We start from the raw sequence: 27,905 nt of genomic DNA, 5'->3' as shown, positions 1-27,905 counted from the left end.
CCAGGCCGCTAACACAGAAGCAGCAGTGTGAAATATGCTTTTAAGATCACAGGAGGTCAAATATTTGCTTGGTGACCACACTGCTGCCTGGCATGCCCCAGAAACAACTTCTAAGACCAGAGTCTATGCAGCCAAAGCCATGTTTACTGTATGATATCTCAGCCATTCTTGCTTCAGGTCCTCACCTCTGCTTTCATTTCTCAACCTAAGGAATCAGACTTTGTCAGTAATAGGACTTCTGAGAGCTTGCTTTCAGACAACTGAAAATCCAAAACCAGCCTTTCTGATTTGTTTCTTTGATACAATATTCCCATTTCAACTCCTGACAAAGCTCCCCTCCCACAACACACAAGGTTTTTATACATACATTTTTCCAAAGCACCTTACTCCTATACATTAATAAACCAGTACTCCCAGATCTGTAGTTGCTGCAGGTTTTGTTTTTTGCTGTTCACAATCTAATTGTACACAGATTTCCAGCCAAGCACTACTGTTAGCTTACTTTTCTCCAATTAGGTGGTTTAGAACTGACAGAGATTGTGCCATGTCTACCACATTACCATGCACACATGCATTACAATTACTCTGCTAAAACTTTAATATTAGCATATATAGCTAGCAATCCCTCATAATATATTGTAGAATTAACAAACAACATGTAATCTGAGAATGTTTTCTTTTTTTTTTTCCTGGTTCTTTTCACCCTCAAGGTGTTACAATTAATTACAACAGTGCTTTTTGTTTCGCAGAGTATTATTACAATTAATGATGACTGGATAGATAATTTTGTTAGGCTCCCATTTTCTTGCTTAGGGGTATCACTTTCACTCTAAAGTGTTGATTGTTTCTTATCTAACTTTGAAAATGAGATTAGATACATTTAAAATGATGTTTCTTGTATTGTCTAACTATGTAGATTTATATGGTAATTTAAGATCTGATAAGCTATGAGTGGCATAAGACTGTAATAAAGTAATCACAGCAGCTGACACATTGGAGAGAATTAAATTGAGTCTTGCTTCAAAAGAAAGAGACAAAAATATGTACCACTACCCACTGGGGAGCAGAGTGCTGGGGGAAACATTTAGGGCTAGAGAGTTATTACTTAACTTACACGCAGTGCTCTCATTTTCTCTGCATGACTGGACAGGTGCATCCATTATGTGTTATTTCGGGAAGAAGAATAAAGGAAATAAATGGTCAAATACCAGGAGCTGCCTAGAATGAGATTGAATCTGAGGATTTTTGAGATGAGACTTGGATTACAGGCTTCTCCCAGTGTAGTTCTCTTTACATACTTTTGCACTGGGTGGGAGTGGTGGGAGAATAATGAGGTAAGAAAGACCCCAGTCTAATGGGTGCAGTTTCTTCTAGAAGAAATCCTAATTCCCCTTGCAGGTGTGGCAAAGCAACAGAAAGCAAACAAAAACAAACATTCACTTTTATATTTTGATTTTAAGGCAGCTTCTTAACCAAAAATACATAGAAATTTAGTTACACATAAGAACTCCGTTGGTATACATGAAAGGGAACCAAGAAGTTGGTTTCATCAGAAAGGCAATAGGAGAGTGGAAGCTAAAGATACAGCCTAAAGCATGCTAGGAAACATATCAGTTAGAACTCTAACCCTTGCACCCTGGAAATATGGCCAAGGAGCCTGAAAAACCTATAGCAGGGACTGCTCTAAATAGGCCTGAACAGTGTAGAATTATCAGGACATCACCATTCCAGATACTCAATAAGCACTTTTTTTTTCTCTCAGTAAAAGACATAGACCCTTCTTCTGCCTATCTCAGGGATTCAGAGAAAACCAGCTCTGATTACAGCCCTTTTTCATGCAGTAACCTATGCCATAGCCAAAGCATATAATTAGGAGAACAGATTGGGGAAAGTTTTAGTCAGAATGTATGACCTGCCTGGAATGTCTGTTATGGAAGGCTTAGAAAATATATATTAGGGTAGCAGAGGATAGGATGGACTGTACCTTAAATAAATATAGCTTTTGGCAAGGGGGAGAAAAAGGAAATGCAGATACATTTTCCAAGTCACTGCACATTCAAGAGCAGCTAAGTCTCATCTTGAAAAGCAGAGGTATTTGTGATCTACTTATTTTAGTTATAAAATCCATATTTTGTCACCAAGTTGCAATCAAACACTGTTATAGGCACCGTTCCTGCAGATTTAACATTCAATGTTAGGCACTTCTCTAACATCACACAGCTAAACCACAAACAAAACACATCCTTTTTCTGGCTGCACAGTCTGATTAGCTACCTGAAATAAGGAGTACAAGTCCTGAGTGAAGGTAAATGGAGGTGGTCCTTTGCTCTGGAACAAGGTAATGTCCTGCTAGTAAGCAGAACTCTCATGGGAAAGAAGAGGTGCAGTACTCCTTTGCTTTTAGAAGATAGTTTTATAGTGCCTTACACTTTCCTTTTCTCTCCTGAAGTCCTATGCATGCCTGGAATAATTAAGAAAAGGTCTGGAAGGAGTTAGTGAACTGTGGAGGAGTATGTGCTCTCCATCTGCTGTAACCAAAACAAAAATTTAGCAAGTATCTCAGACACATCAGGAGATTTTTATTTTTTTTTTTATTTTTAAGAAGAAATAAACAAAGTGTCTCTTCTGAGTTTGTTTCCTTGGTTAACCAGAGTTTTGTGGTATGAATGGCTTCTCTTAAAAAGAGCTAACATTTTTTCCAGAATAAACGCTGGCTCTAACAGCTCAGATCTGTCACTGAAATATTTGTTTGCAAGACATTTTATTCTTGGCTTTCCTGTACACTACATCCTCTTAGGCTGAGTTGTTAGCTCAACTGTGCTTCTGCCCCAGTAAGCAATCCCCCTGCCTTATTCTGCTCTTTTTTCCTCTGGCCACCTTCTGCTTTGCCCAGTGCACACCGCGTCCTTCCAGACAGCCCTGCTGTTACCTGGGGGTGTCCTTCATCTCTTCCTCAACCCCTCCAAAAACTACCCCACAATACAGGGCACTGCAGCCAGGCCAGAGACAGCAACAGGTGCCTGCCTCTCACTCCTGTCTCTTCCCAAAATATAAACTGAAGAGTGAGAAAATAAAAGCATATCCTCCCTCATAGAGCCAAATAGATTGTGAGCAGGCAAAAGATAAAATACTTCGAGCAGAAACCCCTAAATTAAAAAGTAAATGTTACCCAGAAAGGGATAAGCTTCACTTCTTAAATCACTTAATGCCTCCCCTGAAGTCATAGATCTACTACGGGCCAGGGAAGCCAAATCTGGTCTGTTCCCAGAGATGAAGGCAAGGCGGAGCACTGCAGGCAGGACTCAGCTTTCTATTGTGCCCTTTCATCTCTAGCAATCCTTGTTTCTCGTCTGACACATCTCTGCTACAGTGCTTTTAATACCAGAGAATTCATGCAGAAATTTTCAGCATCAAACCCATACTAACAGTTACAATGGTTTTCGTGAAATTCATTTTTTCCCTGCCCAAACTCTTCAGCAGTATCAGTTAAATAAAACTGCATAAACCAAATATATAAATCAATTGTTTTACTGTAATTCACCTTGGAACACTTAAAGTGTCACTATGATCTCATACTTCTCTAACTCAGCGAAGAAGCAAGTAGAACCTGCTAATGAAATGCCCTTTTTCTAAGGTGCACATAGACCATTTCTGTGTAACTAAGAGCAAAAAAGGTTGCATCCCTTCTTTTGGCAAACTATCAGCTAGGCGAGATACTTAAACTAACCAAGCAACGTATACTAACACCACATGCTTGAGAGTATTCATAATCATGCAAATATCTTTGGCCCACTGACTGAGTTTCCGCAAATGAACAATTAGTTTCTCCTCTATAAATTTTAATAAGCATAGGGCAAGCCATCTATGCTGTAGCTGCTAGCTTTCTCCTCATTATTACAGAGAAACCCATTTGGCATTTGTCAGCTTTCCCTGTATACATCTTTAGAAGAAAATTGTTCTTGGTATTCAGCAACATCCTTTTTAATATATTGTCATAAACAAAAACATGTATTCACTGCTCCTCATACTTCTCTGTGCGACTTGAGAAGCCTTGCTTGGCAGTTATCATACTTCAGGATATCTTTCATAAGCAAATCACCTCCCATTCATCAGCTTTATGTGGATATACTATAAAAAGGAAGCGTTCGCTCCACTTTTCACTTTTTCGCAGACAGATGAAACCTCATTATAGGTCCAAGGATGAGCGACTCTAAATGCATAAACTCATAACCAATTAGCATTATGGGGAGATCTTCTCTACTTTGAAAACACAATTTGTGCAAGTAGCAAGGGGAAATTTTCCTGTGATTGTTAATTATAGTCGGTAATTAAGACTATTAATCTTACTTTTTTACTAAATCACTGCAGTTCCTCACGAAAAAATATCTATGGTTTTTTGGAGAAAAAAAAAAAAAAAAAAAGTGTTCCAGAATTGAGTAAAAAAGAACAAGTGAAGCATGGAAAGTGTATTCTGTACAGTCACTATAAGCTATACGTAATGGAGGGAAGCAGAGCCCAGTTCAAGTATCTGGATCAAAGAAAGCAATTTAAATAGCACCCATAGCAGGGCACTAGGAACCTCTTTACTTTCCTATACACACTTGTCCGCATAGTTGATGCGGAGACAGACAAAAGCAACAGGTAATGAGGCATAAAGAAGAATTCCTTCTTTTAATCAGGGTAGGGAGGAACCTGTTTCATAAATAGGCTATACAATGCCTTTAGAGCTGTTATTGTTGCAGTGGCATGAGGTTCCCAGTAATAAAACAATGACTGTCACTGAGTCCCACTGCTAGTTTTCAAGAGACCCACCAATGTCTCGCTCCATACATGCAAAGGACTACTGCAGTAGCCAAAAGCAAAATGTTTTTGACTTTTTCAATACAATGACTTTTTCAATACAAGCCTTGTACCTCAGTAATGCTCAGCACCTTACAGAAGCACACAAACTTTTTCTGTTACAAGCAGCTTTTTCCTTTCTGCACCTTCCCTGGGAAGCCCTCTACGAGGATTCTATTAGCTGGGTCAGAATGCAATAGGCCAGATGCATAGAGAATATGACAGCAGAAACTCACTGATTTACTGAACCAAAAAAACTCTGTGATAACAAAGGGAAGTTTTCTACTGTTAACATACAGTACTGTTAACATAACAGTATGTTAACATACAACATAGTATGGATGGCAGAGACACATAATGTGGCTCCATAGTTAAAGAAGATGATCACGAAGCAAGTTTAGGCACTGGCCCTGACCACACAAGGCTAGCAGTTTCCTATCTCTTTTCTCTGACTATATTTTGACTACTTCTTCTATTCCCCTACTTCACAGTACATAAGCACATCTGGAGATACAGCTCACTCCAGAGATGTTGTAGATGAGATTTCACAGGTTTTGGAATTTACCAACAACCAACTTACACATTTGTTACTAATCCAGAAGGTTCATGATAATGGACAATCTCTGCTGAGTGAAACAAAGTCTTTGACAACATACAAGATATTTCAAACTGAGAAAAGCACAATGCATTACAAAATATAGCAGCACGGGAGACTCAAGGTATTCCCAGGTTCAAGGACCACTTAAGAGTAGATTAGCCCCATTTGCTCCTGTAGTCTGAACTGCTGCATACCACAGCCTGAAGGATTGGTCCACAGGGTGAAGGACATACCACAATGTGAAAGACTACTCCATTTAACTCAGAGCTGTAGATGTAGCACGTACACTCATATACCATCAGGGTGATGGTGACTATTCACCTCTAGATGTGCCTGGTATTTTACAGATGCATATTAAGCCTGAGCTCAATCTCTAAGGGTTTATACTCCGAAAAGCACTAAAGTTTTCAAGCAGAATCCAAATAGTCCTGAGGCTATTTAATTTTCCTTTCAAGGTGTTGTGGATTTATACTTAGCCCCTTCTTAAAAGACCATTTTTGACCCAATGGCCCATGATGGTTTCTTCAAAATAAGCTTCAGTCTATCAGTCAACTTCTGTTTAGTTCACAGATCATTGATACAATAGGATTTAACAGCTGCTCAGGAGAAATCATAGTCTCTCATGTCAGTCTGGTTGCCAGGGGTATACAACAAATGTCAAAAGTCTTCAAGAATAATTTTAATTGTTATTTACTGACCATACAAAAGGTGTAAGCCTTTATGCCTTTAACTTTTTCTCCAATGGGTAAAGTCAAAATACCCTTCAACCTGAGAATTAGAGCTGCCAGAACAAATTGGTCAACATAGTATACACCAGATATATTCTTAAGCTGTAGGAGTTTAACAGCACATTTACTCAATAAATCCCTGTTCTTTTTACTCCTACAAAATAAAACTAGCTAAACTTCAGCAAGTTAAAAGGGGAATATTTTTTATTAAGACTTCACATATCCTCTTTTACTTTAGGTAATTTTTTACAACTATATAATGAAAGTTTGAAACTTCAAGAGTAAAAAAAATATTGGGTTATGTTGAATATTTTTAGGAAGACAATATCATTTGTGAGGCTAGATGTATCGTTCAGCACATGAAGTAACAATAGTTGCATAATTACCAGAAAGGGGATAACAAGTACAAGTAAAAGAAAATAAAAAGAAATCCTTGAGGATCCCAAATTGTAGCCCTGAAATTCAGCCCTCAAAAAGCACTTAAATTCGCAGGTCACTGTATTAATGTAATTAAGATCATGCTTTTAAACTGCCTAAATTTTTATTTTGTATATGAATTAGAATATCAAGAAAGCAACAGCTCAGTTTGAGCAGCTAGTTGAGCTTGACACTTGCCAAGTGGTCAAACAGGATCCTGTGCCACAACGAAAACAGTTACTGTCCCATATACTCAGACTGTGTCTGCCTCTCTTCCCTCCACAGACAGAAATCTTTACCTCCATTATCTGACATGGCTTTGTACATCCACTTCCTTGTCACCTGGGATGGGGATATATCCCCAGGCTCCTTCTGCTACTGGTGCAAAGAAAGTAAGGACTGCACGTGCAGAGCTGAAGAAAAACAGAAGTATGGATAACTGTGGAAGAGGGAAGAGAGTGACAAAACTGAGGAAGTGTCCTAACTTACAAGGGGCAGTCTGGATCCAAACAACATACATGATGAGAAGAGCAAAGCTTGCAAGTTCCTGCTCAGTGTCAGGTAGTCTGTGGCAGTTAGGATAGGCACAGAGAAGGGCTGAACGTGGAAACAAGGAAACAGCTAACTTCCCTCTGTAGAATAGACAACATTGCTAAGAAGCGCTGAAATATTAAAAGCAGATGTAGCCTCCTATTTCTTTACAAAAAAAAAAAGAGAAGAGGCTGAGAGGGAGAGATGCATTAGACTAATGGATAAAACATGAGGAATGCTTGCTTCCTACATTCAAAAAATAAAGAAATTTGTTGTTAGTCTAAGAAGTGTCCTAAGCACTAGGCTTATAGATAGGTGTAGGCTGAACTTGTGATATAAATATAATACAAATATAATAGAAAGTTTGGAATCAAGGCAGCAAGGAAATTAAGCGATTACAAACAAGCAGCACTGTCTTGTAATGCCAACTGATGATACTTGTACGTGTTAGTTAGCCCACGTGTATCTGGCAGTGTTTGCAGAAGAAAGACTATAGTTAGGAAATATTAAAACAAATTGCCTATAATTCACATACCACAGTCAGGAAATACTTTCCCACAGTCTGAAACAACATTTTTTCCTGTACTATTGGATGATAGAGTTGTATGGAAAAGAACCTCAAAGGAAGGACCACGATTACGGCTGTGTTCATGTAGAGGATAAGCAACAGTGTTCACTTCCTCAGACAAAGTTGACAATTAATACTACAAGATGGTAAGAGAGTGATATCATTCTCTTCCTCCACATCATCACCTGGCAGATGTCTTTTAGAGTAAGAGAACTCTTAGATGAGGGCTGTAAACTAATTGTTTTAAGTGGTGGGACTCAGTGGATTGCATACAGTTATCACTCTTGCTTCCTCAGGTGTGCATAGAGCACAGAAAGCTGGGATATAAGGCTTGCCATGTTATTTAAGGTTTCCATTTGCTAGTAAAAGGCAGCTGCTTGTCCAACGTGTCAGTTTCAAGGGGCTCCAAGACACAAAGTTGGATGTGTACATCCTAATGAAAGGTAGGCAATCCTGCCCTTTCACTTACACACAGGCACTCACTACAGGACTCTAAGTATAGATCTGAGGAGAGGAGAAAATGCTTCATTTTCAGGCATATTAGTTATGTAATTATTTTAACTCTCAGTTCCTTCATTTCTGAAGGAAAATATTTTGGAAATTCAGGTCACTGCTGGGAGATAGTATCCCTTGAAGAGAAAGTAAAGATTAATCAGGCAGCTAGGCCAATTTATTAGGTAGAAACTGCAAGCTCAGTCAACTTTGTCTCAGAAGAATAATGTGAATTTGAGTCCAAGAAAGAGAAAGAAGATTGGGAAATTTTATAGGAAGGCAAAATATGGAACACATCTTGAAAAGTCTACTATTAAACTCATGATACAAAGGAGCTAACTAACAAATCTGAACAAAAAAATCTTAAAGCCAGTGTTTCCCTTGCTGAAAGGACTGAGAAGTCTAGTCCTCACTCTCAGAGGAAAGAAAGTCAAGACACTGACTGAACAACATTTAGAACTAGGAAAGAGCTTCAACCTGCTTCAAAACATGTAACCTGAAAAGAAGATACTAGATATTTAAAAATTCTGTGTGTTTCTAGCAACTTTCTCGAGTGTTCATGTAGTTAGATTGCCACAGATGTATTACAGAGGATAAGCTATATTAATGAACCTGTTTTCTTCTCCGAAGTCAGAAAATCTCGGAAGATACATATGTATATGCCTCTATGAAATGTAGGTATTCAAAATAAACTGGTTTCCCATTCATTTTTCAGCTAGATGTTTTTTTCAGAAATGTACTTATGTATCCCTGCAAAATTAACAGGATGCTCTCATCTCATCATCCTATGTTTACAACCCTATTTATCCAGAGAATTCCCAAGGAGAGGTGCCTGACTATCACACCAGTCCTTTATTCTGCACTAGCCACTGAACTCAGCAGGCAGAAAACAGCTCTGATTAAGCTATTTGTATTCCTTAGAGGTTTGCTACTGCCTGGGCTCACTTTGCAGTCCTCTAACACCCAACAAGAATGGCTGAACAACTGAAAATAGTCCTGGCTGTTATATGTCATTATGATATAATGATTGTCTTATGAGCACAGAACAGCAGCATGCATTTAACTTGAGCTGCAAAGACTTGGCCTCGCTCTTTGTTATGCTAGTCTACCAGAAACAGTCGAGTAGGTTTAAAGAGCTGACATACAGACAGAAATCTTCAGCAGGATATCAAGTCCTCAGCTCTCCCAGTTTACATGTATCCTGTTTCCTCCTTTAAACTCACCTTCAGCTTTCAGAGATTCCTAGCAATTGAAGACATTTCATTAGGCTTTACAGCAAGAAGCAGTTCCTAAATGTGTAACACTTGAGCTGGAGGAGACAAGGAAGCAGAAAGAATAAGTTTCTCTCTGAACAGAGATGGGTCTAGGCATTGCATACAAAGGTAATAAAAACAAATAAAGACATGAAGTACCTAAACAGCCAAATGACATGCTTAGAACTTACTTTTCAGAATGTCACAGTTCCCTCATAAAAAAAAAATTTCATCAAATTTAGAAGTATTTCTAGCTCATTTACATACACAGTAATCCTCAGCCCTGTTACCCATGACAATGAGAAAAACAGAAATAACACAAGTAAATGCAGTCAATAAACTTTTAGGGTAAATCAGCAAGTAAAGAACTGCTTAGTGTTCTAGTATAAGGATATGGTAAAAATGTAATTTTCTATCTTCTTACTTAATTTACAGGCCCACCATGAGAGAATTTAATAAGTAAAACAAGCAAATACTGTAATTCCTTTAAGTGGATGAGGAAGACCATCTCACTTCATAAAGTGCTATGTTTAATTAGTTTGAAAATACAAATTCAAATTTCTAAATTGTATTTTCTGTATATTTCTGTATATGTATATTTCTCACCTTTTTAAAAAGAAAATAATGAACAAATATTACTTAAACTCTAAATATATTCAGGGCAACAAATAGTTCTGCAATCAATTAAGTCAGAGTGCAGGATATAGAGACCTATAACCATGGAAAACACATTGTTAGGTTTTCCTGCAGTACTTTTCAAAGGAGCTTTCACATATGTCTTTAGACTCATTATTTCTTAAACACTACAGACGCTAGCATCAGCTTAAAAACCGCTGTTCATATATCTTCATTTTTTTCTGTTTGTTCCTTCTCTGAACGTGCTATCTTCTTCAAAGAAAAGTTCTCACACTTCAAAATCCTCTCATCAGCAAAGCACTCTCATGCTCCTCCTTTAAATCTTTCCATATAACCTACATTTCACTAAGACTGACAGTGCTCTAAACACTGTCAGTATCACACCCCGTCTTACAGTCTTGCTCTTACCTTTTGTTTCATATTCATCTAAAAATCAGCTCCTTAATTGCTTTGGGTTTCAAGTTGCCTCACTGTCTTCCTTCATCTTGAATCATTCACAAGTCCAAGCACTTCTCACCCTTATTGGTTAATCTGTAGAAGCCATGGGGCTACCTTATGATGGCCAGAAGAACAGCTGAAGTTACTTTATCAGTGAAGTAGGAATCAGCTAAGCATGTAACATTCCAGCTCCGAGTTTTCCACTCCAGTGGGCTGCATCACTGCCATAGAACTGGTTACATGTCATTTGGAAGTAGATCAAGGTTAGCTTGTGTTGTTCCACTTTCAGAATGCTATCTTGACAGAGTTGTGAATCTGCTTTAATTTACTTATATTTTCAAAAGCTAACAACTTTTAGTAAGTGACTGTATATGATGAATTTCGCAAGTACTATATTTTCCTTAAAATTAGACACTCTGAACAGTAATAAATATAACCATTAAGTCTCAGCAAGAAAAGATCCAAGCATGGCACATGAATGTAGACTGCAGAAAACAAGATGGTCTGTGATATATGTGAGGATCATATTTATATTTATAACATGAGAATAGAACCAAGAATAGATATTCAAAACTAAATATAAAATAGAGTTCAGACAAAAAAAAAAAAAAAAAAAAAAAAGATAAAAGTCATTTTTGATGCACTAGAATGTTAAGCTTTTTAATAAATAAAAAACTCTTTGGTGCTAATTATATGAAGTTAATGGAACTTCCCTGTCAAAATATTAAAATTAACTCACAGCAGGAGTGTCGACTATCTGAAATATACACCTCTCTACTGCTTTTGAAGTATCAGTATATACCAGTAAGCTTTCTAATTGACAATTTTTTTAAATATAGAAATCTTCATAAACATAAAATGAACCAATTTGAAGCCTTGAAGGTCTTTACACTAAAGTGCTGTTGAGATAAAAAGCGTATCTGAAATACTGAGAGTACAGGTTTTTAGAGAGGGCACCTCTAAGAAACTATTTAAATAATTTTTGATTAGTGATTTTCCATTGAAGGAAGGAAAAGCCATACGCACTGGGCCACGCATGCAGATGAGGCACTGGAACAAGCAACAGCTGCTTTTAATCACACTGCAATTTTCTCATGGTTACAACATGGAGAGGTTCTGACATGAAGTGGCAACAGCCATGTTACTCCCAGTGTATCCTGTTGGAAGAATTACAGAGCTGTGGTGCTGGAATTATGCCTCCCTACCGTAGCTGTGCTCCTAACCAGATACTTCCTACACAGACCTGCAGAGGAAGTAGCAATTGAAGCCCTCACATCAGCACTGCTGGAATATTTCATCCTGAGGGGGACCTCCAGGTCAGAGAGCCGTGAGCATTTCATGACACTGAGGTGATATGGGCAAATGAAAGCAAAAAATCCATGTTTCCATCATTCATAAATTGGGATTCATAAGGAAGAAGCCACTGCTTTGCATGAAAGGAAAAATATATTTCTAAATACATATTAGAAACTAAAGAACACCATTTCTTTTTATTAAAAGGCACAACAAAGGCAATAAAAAAAGGAGAGAGATAAATGGGACATGCTGTTTGGAGAGCAACTGGAACGTTTTTGCATAGCAGTGAGGATTACCTCTTCAAAGAAACCAGGCAGTGAAAAGCATCAGCAGCCCCCTGCCAGAACACAGACACCCTGGTTTCCTGCTTGATGTTCAGCTCACACAGCGTCTCACGAGATAAAATTTAAAGCCTCAGCGCTCAAGAACTGCAATCTCTGAATCCTGAATCTATCCACAGCTGTGCTTTGACAAAGATCATCTGCCCTGCTGTGGATGAGCAGTCTCCAGTATGCCTCAAGCACAAAGTGTTGGGACATCTTGGAAGCTGATCCAAAAATACAAGCTTGTCATCATTTTCCTAGAGAACACAACACTAGCAAGGGATGCTTTAAGGAGCATCTAACAGTCGCATCTGTATTTGAAGCTTTATGTGCCCTTATTTATCTCACTTTCCCGTACCTGTTTCCCTTCTTTAATCACCTGCTTTAAGTAAAGGTCCATATCTACAGCTCAGAGGCTACAGCTTCTCACTGTTTTGAGGAGTTATAAATCTGCAAATCGATTTTAATATAAATACTGTAGCACAGCACAGAGGTAAGAACAGCTAATCAAGGCACTACATTTCAAATGAGAAGTTACTGATCCTAAAAGATAAAATCAAGAAAGTTATGGTTTAACATTCTCTTTGATCTGTATATGACTTTGTTTTTTAATTTGCCTAAGCTTGAAAAAGTTGGACAAGGAAGAGAAGATTTTACGAGAGAAATTATTTCACATTGATCTAATTTAATTTGAGAGTTCTGAAAAGCATTACCTTCTGTAGTATAGATCTGTCTCTTTTAGAATTCCATACACAGGGTTTAACACAAAGTAAGAAAAAATATTACTTTTTATATTTATGTTGTCCTTGGATCATGATGTTATACATTAGATGTGTCTCACTAAAAGTGACAATGCTTTGAACAAGAGCAGTAATTAAAACCTTGCAGCTGCAAAATTTACACCTAAAATTAGCTCTGCAGTTAAGAGTTCTGAAAGGAATAAATGAGAGATGGACTGCTGCGGAACAGCAGTAACACAACTCCTTACGACATGTTACAGACATTACATAAGAGATCAAGATAGTACATAACAATCTCATGAGTATTTTCAATGCCATATCAAGCAAAAGAACAGACAGTAGCTTTGCAAATAGCCCTCAGGTTAGAAGGATTCTGACATCTATCTGTGCAGGCAACAGTGCAACTCTATTCTATTCCTTGTATCCAAGTCCATGTCACAGAGACTCAGGACCAAGAGGAATTTGATGTTGCCACAAAGGGCCCTCCAGCAGACTGAATTCTAGCTCACAGACCCTGGCAACAGCATCCCTTTCTCACTGCTTCACCACTAGCCCTGAGCACTGGTCAGCACAATAAACTGGGTTGTCTTCCCATCCAAGGGACATTGAGAATTCTTGTCATGTTTCCTACCTCCCAGACACAGAATATTTCTGTTTTCTTTTGACCATTTTCTTTCAGCTGAGCTGATTCATTCCTCAAGGGAGTTAGGATAAAATAGCTGAAATATCGGGATAAAGTAACAGGAACTGGCCAACACATCATTAGGAGGTGCTGACTCAGCATTGCATATCAGTTGCCCTCAGGTTACTGTAGAAGCTGTAACTCACAGCTGGGTGCTTCATGCTTTTTTATTTTGTATCTTTACAGAGGATATGACTAACCTGGTCTTTTTAATTATTCTTTCAAATATTCTTTCTACGACTAGTGCGAGCACAAACGTTAAGTTGAACATTAAGGAGGTACAATCTGATAGCAGTGTCCCTTGATCTCTTTTCCTCCTTCAGCCTTCCAAACAAAGAGCACATCATAATGTGTACTGTGTGCAGTTTTGTTTGATTTTTTTTATCTTTTTTTTTATTTTTTTAAGAGCCAGTAAAAGCCAGTCCCACAGCCACATTAAATGTCCCACACTGCCTCTTGTTGGAAGAGAATACAGGCTTTTTGTGCTTCCTTCAGCCAGGAGCTCCTCCCCCAGGACAAGGCACTAAGTACCTGCCAGCTGTCTTCCATCTACCAGAGGGAGCGCAATGTTTTTTTCTAATGAAGGCCACCTCATACATCTGAGCTGTTAATTCAAACCGGCACTTCTTTGATGAAATGATGCAACTCTGTGAGGTAGAAATGGGCTAATAAATGTGAAAATGAATCTTCCAAGAATAATATGCCAGTGTCAAGCGGCAAAACAGTTGAAGCACAGTTCTGACCTCTCCTCAGTACTCGTGGTATTCTCATAAAATCTGAGCAGAGGAAAAAATATTTGATGTCTGGCCTTACCATTTCTATTTTTAGAAGGCTACACAACAATACTCTGACACCCCCTGAGGTACCTAATGGTTCAACAGCCCTGGACAGCAAGGTTCTGCCTCCTTTCTAAGGCGTACAAATCCATAAACCTTCATTGACCTGTACTGTTAGTACATTCCTGCCTGCAGCCCTTTTTTTCTGCTGCGTTAGAAAGCCTGATGAGACTGCTTATTGAATTTCTTCCTTTCAACATCAAAGATACTGGCCATGCTCTCCAATTATTTAATAGATTCTGCTACAGTGGAGAACACTGATTCATTTTCACTAGAGATAGCCAGTCATTGTAAAGAGCAATTATATATAATAACAGCATAGTGGTTCTCAAATGTTCTTTTATCAGACACACAGTCCAGTGATTACTGAGACGGTCAGTGATCTGATATTGATAATAAAACTTTATGCCTTTGGTGTTAGTTTTACCAAAATAACATTGGTTTTGCTTTGCAGACCTCAGGGCTCAAAAAGCAGTGGGACTGTTTGGGCTGCATTTTGTTTTGACTGTTACATTTATTCCATGATCATCCCTTAAAAGCCTCACTAAAAGGTCTCCAATTCATGTTTTCCTGCTCAGCAGTGCTGTCTAGAGGAATGACACAGGGGAAAGGGAGATGCTGAGTTCTGAAGCCAATTCTATCAATGGGCAGCCTCAAGCAAGGTGCTTTGTCTCAGTGTTTCCATCCATAAAATGCAGAGTGTAAAACTTTCCTACTTAGCTGTGCACAAATGCTAAAGATCAATTTGTTAATGGCTAAGCATTTGCACTGTGCACAGTCCTTTACAGATATAAAAATGTCCTAAAAATACTAAACCTTTTTGCCCTAATCCATGGATGACTTTCCAGATCTACAGATTAAAGCATTTTCTTAAACTTTCCCTGAAATAAAAATTCAGAAAGAGCCATTTACTAAACCATGTCTCTCAATGACTCTGATCTGTCAAGTCCTCTACTTGACTATAGCGCTATTATTGAAAGCCAAAATAGTCATGAGTTTTACAGGGCCTGCTTGAGCTTGAATCACCAGTTGTGAAGAGCAAGATGAGAGTACCTACCATCCCCACGTTGTTTTTGAACCCATTCAAACTGACAAAGGCTTCAGTGATGATCATGCATTTTTTGGGCAGATTTTATACCCTAGCTGACAGTAGGCAGTGCATATATGCTCCCGGCTTAAAAGAGCTATTATGTCTCGCAGGCAGTTTTCATTCACTTCACATAATCACTTACTTGGACAACACAGCTAACACACCACTTTTTATGCCTTATTCATTTTCATCTGTAGGGCTAAAACAGATACAAGTTTCTCTTGACACGGTCTTTTCCTGCTCTGTGATGACATCCCAGCAGAATGTGGCTGTTTGCTTGCTGTGTAGGTTACTAGCACAGTTCCTGGTGGACCAGGGACCACAGCTATTGCAGATTTTGTCAGGGAATAACAAGCCAGATCTTTACTGGAAAGAGCATAGGTGTGGACAAGCACCTTCATTCAGTCACATTATTTCAGGCTTCAGGCTGAAATTGATCAAATCACTCATGAATCCAGGCAGTTTGGAAGTGCAGGGAAAGGACCCAACATACACTTTTATCCTCCCTGTAATGGCAGCAAGGTTATAGGGAGGAGATTCAGTCTGAATCTGCAATCTCAGCACAAAATCCAGCCCCTCACACCAAGGAGGCTCTAGGCATAACCAAAAGATGCCAGTACCCATGGTGAGACACAGCATGAGTTTAGGGTCTCAGGAAGTACAGGGATGCTGCAGTGCTGTTAGTTGCAGCTTCCTCCAACTGTCATTTCAGCTCTACATCACCCTCTGTTTGGGCAAAGTAACTGGCATAGCTTACCTATTACTATGAACTACGCCAGCTCTATCTTTTAATCAGAGTTTATACTCTGCATAAGCTAGATCCTGCAGCTAACAGATATAGCAAATTACATATCATTAAACAGAATATTCTGTGGGTTTTCGTGGTACCTGTTTCCCACTGCTCCCCAGTCACACACCATTCCTTTTCATGGACACCATGGATCACATATGGAGCTTCCACAGCAGCTGTAAGGGCAGCTGGGGACCGTGTGTGTGGGAAGGAGGTTTGGGGGGGGAAGGAGCTGTGCTTAGCCACATGGTCTCCTTACTTCATATTTAACTCCACAGCCATTTTCTTCCATGCCAGGCAGCTGTGAGGCTCTGTTAATACACCGACTGAAATCTATTTTCATCTAGCATTCAAAACATGACTGTAAGTGGTTTATTGTTGTCATGCTTTTAGATTACTTTAACTTTAGGAGCACTGCCTTTCTCCTCTTCATTTTTTCTGGCAATACACACTGCTTCTCTTCCATGTAGGGTGAAAGATGTATAGACTGCTAGTTGTCAGTGCTTGCAAGTAGCCATTTAAAAGCAGATATTTTTTGTCAGCATTTTTATTTGTGAAGCCTCTATGACAGATTTGGAAATTGAAGCCCTTGATTTATCTCCAGGCTGCAAACTAGGCAGAAGCAAGGACACCGGGAGCCTTAGGAACAAAATTACAAACATGTCATTACCTCCTTTAATCTGCTCTTGTTTCTGTGAAATTGCTCCAGACAACTCCAAAAATCCATGTGCTTTTACAACAGGAGAAAAAAACCCTCTTTTCCAGCTATTTTCCACTCATATTATTTGAGGCTACTTGCTGTTAACTTGTGTAAAAGCAAAGGTTAGGAAATATACTTCTCTGTAATATTTATAGGAAGCTAAGCCAACAAAACTGATCAATACATAAAGCATTCATGTCTATGTATGCTTTTTTAATATTTTTGAAATTTTATCTGACCCAAGGACAAAACCAGTAGCAAGTCACACTTGCATTCAGTTCAGGCCATACTTGGCATAACACAATGCAACATCTGGCACATTGAAGCCATGACTGACAGACTCCAATCGAGATCTGCCTGATGGAAGTAGCAGGGGTTATTTGTAAAACAGAAGCAAAGGAGCTATAGTGAAGAATGTGGCAAAAAACCTAACTCCCCTTTGTGCAACCCTTTTCTGTCATCTCTTCCTTTTCTACTGCACTGGAAATCTACACAGAAGTTAGAACAATGAATAAATACCTGTGTTTGTATTGTTAGCCACAGGACAACATCCATGGATGACTGGAAATGCAGAGCAGAGGAGCTGAGGGGAGACCTGATGGGGGCTGCAGCCCCTTATGAGGGGAGAGGAGGGGCAGCGTTGAGCTCTGCTCGGTATCATGGCAACAGTACCTGAGGGAATGGCATGGAGTTGTGCCAGAAGAGGGGCAGCTGGGGTTTAGAAAAAGGTTCTGCACCAGAGGGTAGTCAGGCTTGGAAGGGGCTGCTCAGGACAGTGGGTACAGAGTTCAAAAGATGTCGGGACAACAGACTCAGCAACAGTGGCCTGTTTTTTGAGTGGTCCTGCATGGAGCCAGGGGTTGGACTCAGTGATCTTGTAAGTCCCTACCAACTTGGAATATTCTACGAATCTGTGAGATCTCACTGCAGATCAGATCTGGAAGAAAGCCATTCTGCCTAGGCCTACTCAGAGCCCATAGCATCCAGCACTTGTGCGACTAGCGCACGGCTAAAACCAAAGCAGTGCTTGGGAAGAGGAGGAGTTTTTTTCCCCTCCTTTTTCAGGTGATTTGACTTTGCAGAAGAAATGACAGGTCCCTAGCTGTTAACCTGAAATATTCTCATCATCATTGACCCAGTAAAGCTGTAATCTTATTCCTCCTAGAGCTGGTAGTGGTGACAAACATGCCCTGAAGCAAATGTGAGTGCCTGCAGAGCCATACCACTTTACAGGAGAGCACTTGCGCCAGAACTGAGAACACTGACGCTGGGGACTGTGCAACCCCATTACCCTTCCTGGTAAATCTGCCGCTTGACCTGCTTTCTGGAAGAGGTTCAGGTAGAAGGCTTCAGTACTGGGCCCAAATGAATTGTTGATTTATTATAGGCTCAGTTGATTTGGCAAAGCTCCAGAGAGGAGTGGAAGTTCAGACAAATTTTTTTTGTAAGCATTTCCTACTATTTAACTTTACTCGATTTTTTTTTTTTTCTTTAAAACATGCCTGTTGTCAATGGGCTGAAGACCATGTTCCAGGCAGTTAGATCCACTCACACAGAGCTAAGACAGAGCTCCAGTTTCTTTTCCAGGAAGCAGGTCCTAAAGGTCACATCAAAGCACATGACTTTAATCCTTACACACCTTTACCAGTCCATTCCTTTGCATTCAAACTTATTTCTGCTACATAAAACCACTACCTAACTCTTATCACAATCCTCTTTTGAAAATAAAAGCAGTAATCTGTCAGAAAATTTGGATGCTATATCAAATGCAGTTTAGTTTTACTCACTGCCATGTTACCATTTTTATGAAAAATACCTGATGAAAATCAGAGGTGTGATCATAGAAGTGCTGGAAGTGAGGATAGAGCCTATTAGACAAGAAGGCAGAGGCTGAAACTGAAGACAAACAACTACCAAAAAGCCCCTAAATATACATTATTGATGTAAAAGCAAAAAAGACACAGGGCTGAGTTAAGTTTAAAGAAAGCTGTGAAAGCTATCATGAGTAGAATTTTAAAGAGGAGGCTACTTACAGAAATGCAAAATAAAGTACGATGTACTTCCTCTCCTCCCGCTCTCCCATGCTTCCTGATCAGAGAAATGAGTAGAGCAGCAGGTGAGGTCAATGACAGATCACTCCATGGTAAAGGTAAGGTCATGTGTCCCCACCCCAGAAGTCTATCAGCTCAAATAAGAGTGATAGGCAAAAGTCTGTGGGGAGGCAAGGCAGGGAAAGGAGAAGACTAAATGTTACTAGAGAAAAGTTGCTCACACTGTGACTTCCTCTCTTAAAAATAAATAAATAAATATATAAAAATAGAAAAGTTGCTGTTATCAGAATCACAGAATGGCCAGGGTTGAAAGGGACCTCAAGGATCATGAATCTCCAACCCCCCTGCCACAGGCAGGGCCACCAACCTCAGAAGGCTAAACTACTTCTGGAAATTCAAATCAGTAATAGAATCAACCCAAGAAAGAAAGGAGTTAATCACTGAGGATTAACAGAAGTCTCATTATTAGCCAATTGGGCTATCCTAATGATGTTTGCTATTACTAGGCACTTAGGTTGGAAGCTGTCTTCCCACATGAAATTGATCTTCATGATGAGTGAATAAATTTGCTTCATAACTTGACCATAACAATATAGAATTATAGCTGTAAATTACTGTTTTAATATTTTCACTTATGGCATAAATACTCCTTATTGCACAATATTCATAGTCTTCCATAATAACTATGTGTGGAATTTCACTATGGGTGCATAATTTCATCATTTATATGCCATTCTGTATTATTTGGGAACAGGTAAATTTAAAATGTATTATTACATAGCCTCCACTTTGGTGGAGATCATTTTAGATAAATACCACAAACTGTAATTGCAGTGCCTGTTGTTAAAATGAAGTGTTCATCCGTTGAAATATATGGATTATGGATGCAGTGGAAATGTTCTCATGTCAGTGAGATGAGAATTGTGTCCACAGTATGGAAAGATCACTGAATCTGACTTTTTTTATTCTAGAACTTGGGATTGACAGACTACCTTATTACGTTACTTCACTACTTTTTTTTTTTTTTCCCCCTCCTTAACTTTAAGAATATCTAATGAAATTAATCACAGCCTGGAGGAGACAGTTTGAAACCTGAGAAGAATTAGATTTGTCAGCACAGGCTTTACAACTCACTTGGACTAATTTGCTACTGGCAAATATATCACTGTCATATACTTCTGTAAACTTCACATTTGCAGTCTTTTGAACTAACCATACAAGCTAAAGCATTGAAGTCTAAGAGAGTGATAGAAGTGTTGATGCAAGGTTTCTAATTCTGCAGTAGTTCTAGTAGAGATGTATTGTTATACTCCCACGTCTTCTAATAATACTTATTGTTTCACTCATATCAGAAATGCAGAAGGAATGGGAGAAAAAAAAGTTTGTTTCTAAACAAAGCAAAGAGCAGCTAAAGTGAAAAATTAGAGAAAGTGAACTGTACAGGAACATATATAGCATGTAACCAGGTTGTACATTAGCATCATGAAAAATCTTTGCATCATTAAGATTATTATTAATTGGTTTACGCATTACTTCGTGTCTCTTGAATGGACAAAAAGGGCTGCGTTACAATATACCCAGACTATACAAGCATCTTATAAGAGAAAAACAAAAGTTAGGAGAAAGTCTCCAGCAGTTTTTGCCATTTCAGTACTTGCCACTACTGTCAGTTCCCTGTAAGTTATTGATTTCTATTTGAAACAAATAGCAGGAACAATATCTATGCTATTAAAACTCCTGCACTAAAGCAAAACCTTAATTATGACCTCATATTCTCTTGAGTCAAGGTATCAACACATCTGACTGTCACACAGCCCATCTGCAACCAAAGTTGTTTTGCTTTTACGTTGCTGAAGGTGCAATGTAAAGACAATGATATTGCAGTGAGAGATGAGTCGTCCTGTGAGGGGCTTGATTTTTCTATTTCAAGATTCAGAAATACCTGCTCATTTCCAGACTGGGCAATGTAGTTCCAACTATATCAGATATTTGAACTGAGATTATTAGTAAATGTAGTAGATCCTGCTGAATTCAGTTAATTTCTTCATCAGTGGTTGTTGCAGGTGTTTGCCTTCCTGATACTGTATTAACACAAAGGCAGTTCTAATAGTATTTATAAGATATGTGGTAACTAACAGAGTGGTAATGGATAAAGGCTAATTTTTAAAAATGAAGTCTCAAAGTGCTTTGAAAAGTTGCCTTAAATATTACCTTTATTTTCTAGATGGGAAACAGACATGGGAAGGATACGAGACTAGCTGAAAAAAAGAAAACCCAGTAAAACCTAGGAGTCCTGAGACTGCTTTTGCTTATGTCAATTAAAGAGCTTTGGGGAGTAACTTCTCCCCTCAAAAAAAGTAATTTCTCCCCTCAAAAAAAGTAATTTCTCCCCTCAAAAAAAGAAGTTGATCCCAAAAGTCCATGTAGAGAGGGATAGGAAGATTTTTTAAAGAAGCCTAGGCACTTGAGTAAGTATATTTAGAGACATCAGTACATAGATCTTGAACAAATTTTGAGGTCAGATTGGATGTCGATCTGTATTCTAGAGAAAAGCTGCTATGGGATTTTTGATTAACAAGAGGTATGGGCACTTGAGTAAGTGAGGTAACCTTTGGCATTACTCATCAAAGAACAGTCCCCTCTGAGATGCCATTTTGCATTATGTATTTCATCTGAATTCATTACATTAGGAAATCATAAGAAACCTAAGTATTTCCAGATTGTATTTGTTTTGTTTTTTTTTTAATTATTATTATTATTTAAGCAAGACCTTTCAGTCCATTATAATCCTTTGTTTCTTACCATTTTTCTTGATTTTTGAATATCGGGTATTTCCTGAAGTCTTACATGGTGCATACCAATTTACACTACAATAGGGAGTATTACGAAGCTATGATGTCCTCAAAAATTTGTTACGTTTTTCTTTTCAGAGTATGGCAAAAGGAGAGATTATGAGCAAAGGGACCTTTTACACGTCTTACAGAGACACTTTTGCATTCACTTTAAAGTCTTCCTTATAAGAACTGCTACTGTAATCCACATCAGCCTTCCAGATGAAACTGTTAGAGCAGTCCCATAACACAAGACTTGTCTGGATCCTGGTGGCAGCTCTTTGTCAGCCAAGGAGTTGATTTTTCACAGCAAACTGTGCAGTCGAGTGGTTGTGTTGCCAGCAAAAAACAAGGGAATGTGAGAGACATGGGTTATTCACACTGTGCTGGGCACTGTGTTCTTTTGAAATCATATGCTCCATATTCTTGGAGCTTAGCAGAGTTACTGAGAACAGCTTTGCTTTTATATGGACATTTAATTTCCAGACCTTTTCCTGTGTTCCTACAACTCTCTCATGTAACTAGTTCTCAGCAGTATCTGCTCATGCTTTTCCTCTGTCACATTAGCCAAATCCTCCTGTAGTCTATCATGGAACATCCCATGAATCCCAGTCAAGATATAGAACTTTAGAGAGAAAAAAAAAAACATCCAGTCCACAAACTATTTTTTCCTTCCCAGTTGTAATTGAACATTTTCTAACTCAAAACAAGGACACTTCACTAGCAATATGACTGTGCCAGACACTCATCCTTCCCAGTATTATCCCTCTTCCAATTTCTGAGCATCTGCTTATACACAAGCTGTATGGCTGTTTCTACATCTTGGAAGAAGTCAGTGCATTTAGATGCCACTAATTTTTTTCTAGGGTAGAAAAGACATGGGACAGTCAGAAGGACTGGAATATTTCTTGCAGTTTCTTTCAGATGGCTCTGATGCTGCCCAACAAGAACATTGACTTAAGAAGTTATTCAAAAGTGTGTGTGTGGGGGAGGGGGGGGAGGGGGGCGGGTAAGGGGAGGAAGACAGGGAAGTAGAAAGGGAAGTAAAAAAAGAAAAAGCCTGAATGAAAGCTTTCCTTTCCCAGAACAACACTACATCAATCCCTTTGCAAAAGCAATAATTGGGTTCTATATTTATGTCCATCTGTATCAGGTGTAATTTTGCAGAAGTCCAAGGAGTTAGCCTGCTTTTAAAATGAGCTAGCTTTAATAGAAGTCATATTTATTTCTGTGACTCTCTTCACTTTGTTTCATACATATGTGATGTTTATCAAATCATTGTTGGTTCCTTATTAGAAAAACTAAATCAGAGCATAAATAAACTCACTTCATATACAATGATCTCAGTTTCTAAGGAATACTTCATTCCATTTGCAAGAGATTTTCACGACTCTCACAATGAACTTTGCGGCTCATGAAATTCTGACAATGATCCTCTCTCCTTTCTTTCAGTTAATTGTAACAAATTTCATTGCCTTGTTGTAAAGGAGATTCATTCTGAGAAGGCAATTCCTACCCTAGATACATAAGAAGGTGAAAGATTTCCAAGTTTTGTCTCCTGAGCATATTAATAATGCACTGAGGTTTGGCTTCTTGCAGTATGAATTCAATGGAGGGGTATTAGAGTTTTTCTTAGCTAATAAAGAAGTGAGGATGACTGAGAGTTTCTTATTCTTTTTGGCAAGCACCCGACTAAGTGGGTGGCAGCTGGTGACAAAGGCTGTGACTGCACTTGCCATTTTCTTGTGAGAGCTGAAGCAGAGCCCTGGCCTGAAGTAATTGCTGCTGAGTTCCAGCATGGTTAGGGAAGAGAATTATGCAGATGTAAATATTTATATCAAACATGATAGTTCTAATTGGAGCTGCTAGTGTAGCTACACCCTAGAAAAATAGGAAGGGCTTATACAGTGTCATCATTTTCCATTACTTAAGGGAGGTGGTGGTGTCTCTTGTGGCTCTAGGAACCTTAAGCAATTGACTTCTGCTTTATGGTCTGCTACATATTTTATGCTGAAGGTGCTGCTTGTAGGCAGCTCACTCTCTCCTGGACTCCTTACTTTAGTGCATGTTTTTAGTGGTATTCTTTGATCAGTTTGAATGCCACCTGCAAGTGACACTGAAAATCCTTCCTGCCAGGAACCTGATGTGATGCCTCCTCAGTCCCAACTCTGGTAAGTTTAAAGCATATCAGCAACTCTGAATGTCAGTTTGCCCTCATCTTCTCTTTCAGAGTTTTTTTCTCTGTCTCCACCTTTGTTTTCAAATTTCTGTTTCATTTCTTTCCTAAATCTTTCTGTCATCTTAACTGAATCTTTTCCCCATCCCTCTTTAATTGTGAACCTCATGATGCTCACAGTGCCAGGTGAGGTGGCACTGCAACACGTCCTCCTGACACCACTTTCCCCCATTCTTCTCATATTTCTTGTTCTTTCCCATCACACTCAGCAAATACAGTTCTCTCCCCACTGTTCCCAGTTCCTCGTGGGAACAGTTACTTGTTAGTTTTATGTGTTAAAAGGAGGTACTGTACTGTCTGTTTTTGCACTACAAAAAGGCAGAATGGTCATGATTCATTTCCCGAATGAAAACTCAGACTCAAGGCCCCAGTGGAATTGAAACTAGCCAGACTGTATTTCCCTCCTATTGAAAAGAAATAAAAAATAATGCTGGCAGAGAGAGTGATTTGGTGGTTGAATCACACACTGATCTGGTGCTCCTGCTGACACTGGCACTCTGTCAAGCTGCAGAGCATCCAAGGATCAGTGGCACAACCAACAGCTGCCTTCCCACCCTGGGGGCAGCAAATCAGGGACTGATGGTAAAGCTCTTTGCCACTTGAATGACTATGGCCTAGTTGTACTGAGAATAGCAGGCAAACTCAAAATGTTTTTCTGTAAAATTTGCTGTACATATTTGTGCCTCCTCTAGGCTGAATATACCTTTTGGTGAATAACGTTCAACAAAAATTGCTAACCAATGAGTGAATCTAGAGCTAGTTTACTTGTGCTACACAAAATATCAGCACCAGCTGTACAGATGTAAAATAAACATTAAAAACATAAAGCTGTGTCCTGAGAGAATACAGTAGATATAAAATCATGAGCTTGGAACAGCAGAACAAGCTGGAGCTACCTACTTGGTAAGAATGAGGCATAGAAGAATACATGAAATAAGTACTGTGTTTGTGTGTGTATGTCTATACATCTGTGCCCCTCTGCCTGTGCATTTGTAAGCTTGTGTGAGCTAAAAAAAATGAAACCTCCAAATTGCAACACTACTAATTTCATACAGAAGCACAACGCTGCATTCACGTTTCACTAACCTGTGTTATGAAATGTGAGCAGACTTCTTACGCTCTCTTAACCGCTTGTCAGAGGAGAAGCTTATGATGTGTAAATGAATCTCTGTAATGACCTACTGACCTTCTTCCCTTCTACTCAGTGAAATGTAGTGCTCAAAGAGGATTTCAGCTGCTGCAGGAGGGTTGTAGTAAATGAGGAAGGTGCATGAGGCACCCAAAGAATGGTTGTGGGAAATCTTACCTCAGCCTTGCAACACTCCAGTGTGAGAAGATTACTTCTTACCTGCAGCAGCTTCAGCATCCACATACAGACTATACATCTGACAGTCAGATGTGCAGCATTCGTCTGCTAGCTGAGAGAAGAGGACACCAGTCTTAATTGCATCCTGGAAAACAATATTAATGGATTGTGTAGTCTATGTGGAAGGCCCACAACACATCCCAAACTGGTGCAGTTATATTTCTAACCTCTGAACAGGAGCACTGCTGCCCTCCTCTACTGCGGCAGCCATGACTTTTGCTTACCAGCTTGAGGCAACAGAGACATCTGAAGGTGGTGGCATCTCTTCATCTGTGGCACTTCTCAGGCACTACAGTAGAACAATGAAGAAAACTACTCCTGGCCATGAAGAGTACCTTCAAACACCCTCAAAGGGGTGGCAAATTTGGCTGCATTTTCTTAGCAAGCTCAGACTGCTCACCGTAGTTGTCTTCCTACATTTTTTGGAATTTAGTCTGAGGTCCAGATCTTCATTTTGAAGGCCCTGGCAGGCCAGATTTGGGAGCAGCTGAGAGACTCCCTAGAGCTCTTAAGTGTAAATTTCTATCAGTAATATAATTCCTCCAGTACAATGAGGGCTTTACAAGGAGAACATCCTAAAATCGGAACATAGAATCCCACAGGAAGAAAAGACCATCACAAAGGCCACTATTTCTTCTCTAAGTGCTTTTTATAATCTACACTTCTTACTTAAACATAGGGGAAAATGAAATAAATGAATAAATAAGACACAATGCTTCATTGCACACATAGTCCTCCATGGGGAGCAGATGAGAAAATAAATATGACAGCTCTTACTCATGTTGCTTACTGCTGTTCTGTAGGGTAGTCTCACTGTACATTAGTGAGTGCAATATAATGATGTGCTTTAACTGAATCATATCATGGCAAGTGCACTTCTTTCTCTAAGGTGAACATTAGATGGTCCAGAAAGAGTAAAAATGCAGTGGAGCAATTACAGAATTATAAGAAATATTTTCTTTTACCTGAGCCAAAGCTGGCTAGTGCTCTGACACAAAACCAAAAGCCTTTGCAAAAGGTGTACTTTTTAATTCTCTGTATTTTCTGTTCAATTTCGTTTGTCCGGGTCCAAATCCCGATTTTCTTTTTTCTTCTTCTCTTTGTATCTTACATATTCCTACATGTCTATAAGCTCAATTAGCCTAAAGCCCCTTGCAGTTGCAAGCACTGCCTGCTTGCCATGCATTGGCATCAGTGTTTGGAAAATGTTTCTCCCTGTACAGTAGCTCTGTGATTCTGCTGATTGAACCAGATTCTTCTAGCACATTGGGCAGCTGAAGTTCTAGAATTGAATACAAACTGAAAAGAAGAGTCTCAGCATGTCAGGTTCCTCTTTGGTCCTAAACCTGGAGAGGGTCAAACCTGTTTCCTAAGCTATTGTCATGTGCACAGCTTTGCCTCCTCTCCCTGTGTGCTCCCTTTCCCCAGCCAGCTGCACAACTTGGAGGACGTGCTCCCTCACAATACACTGAGCAGGGACACTTGCTATCCTCACCAGCTGACATTAGTGCTAATTTCCTGTAAGATGCTACAGAACAAAGAAGAGGGCTCTCTCTAAAAATCTTTCCGGCTTGCTTAAAAACACTCTCTGTCTTCCTTTTTTTTTTTTTTTTTTTTTTTTTTTTTTTTTCCTCCATGCAGCTTGCAGAATCAATAAAGCCCTTGCCTCTTAGTCTTGAGCAGCAGAGGAGCTATTGCGACCAACTCAGCAGGAGCAAGAGCTCGGGTAACTAAGTAGCCCAGAGCTAATCAAAAGTGCCCTCCTGTGGCTCTAGATGCTGCCAAGTGCTTGAAGGAGAACCGGAAGGCAATGTAGCATGACTCTTTTGTCAAGCTAGGAACCATCTTCATTATCTTCCTTGATTATCTCTACATTTCGCTAATTGTACTTACCTTTACCTTGCACTTGACAGAGTGTTGCTCTGAAACATTATTTCTGAAGGTTGTATATCTTTATATGATACTTGATACTATGAAAAGAGGGAAATAAATTTTTTTTTGCATCCATGTATAATGTGATGGCCCAGCACAGAGAGGCTCTGTATACAATTAAATTGTTCTCAGTATTCCATGAAATTTCAAGCAATCTTTACAGGTGTTTGTTTTTTTTTGTTGTTTTTGTTTTTGTTTTTTTTTTTAAATCATGTTTGTTTCCACTTATATTATTCTCATTGAAAAAGAAAGCAAAGCAAAACAACAAACAAAAAATAAAGCTGTATTTTTGTCTCTATACTGTGGGGTATAGAGAAGGCAGGTAATTTATTGCCTGTTAATAAAAACATTTTTATGTATATGAAATGTCTGGAGACATCCAAGATGTCCTGTTCACTGCAGGGGAGTTGGACAAGATGGCCTTTAAAAGGTCTCTTTCAACTCAAACAATTCTATGGCCCTATGATTCTATGAAACAAATGTAAAGATCTTGTTTTTTTAAAGGGAACCATTCAAGGGACATAGCAGATTA

This window comes from Lagopus leucura, unplaced genomic scaffold (assembly GCF_019238085.1).
Source record: "Lagopus leucura isolate 7727_CA_CO unplaced genomic scaffold, USGS_WTPT01 Super-Scaffold_100001, whole genome shotgun sequence".
Taxonomy (NCBI): Eukaryota; Metazoa; Chordata; class Aves; order Galliformes; family Phasianidae; genus Lagopus; species Lagopus leucura.
The sequence above is the reverse complement of the archived record's forward strand: the minus strand, read 5'-3'. Positions refer to the sequence as shown.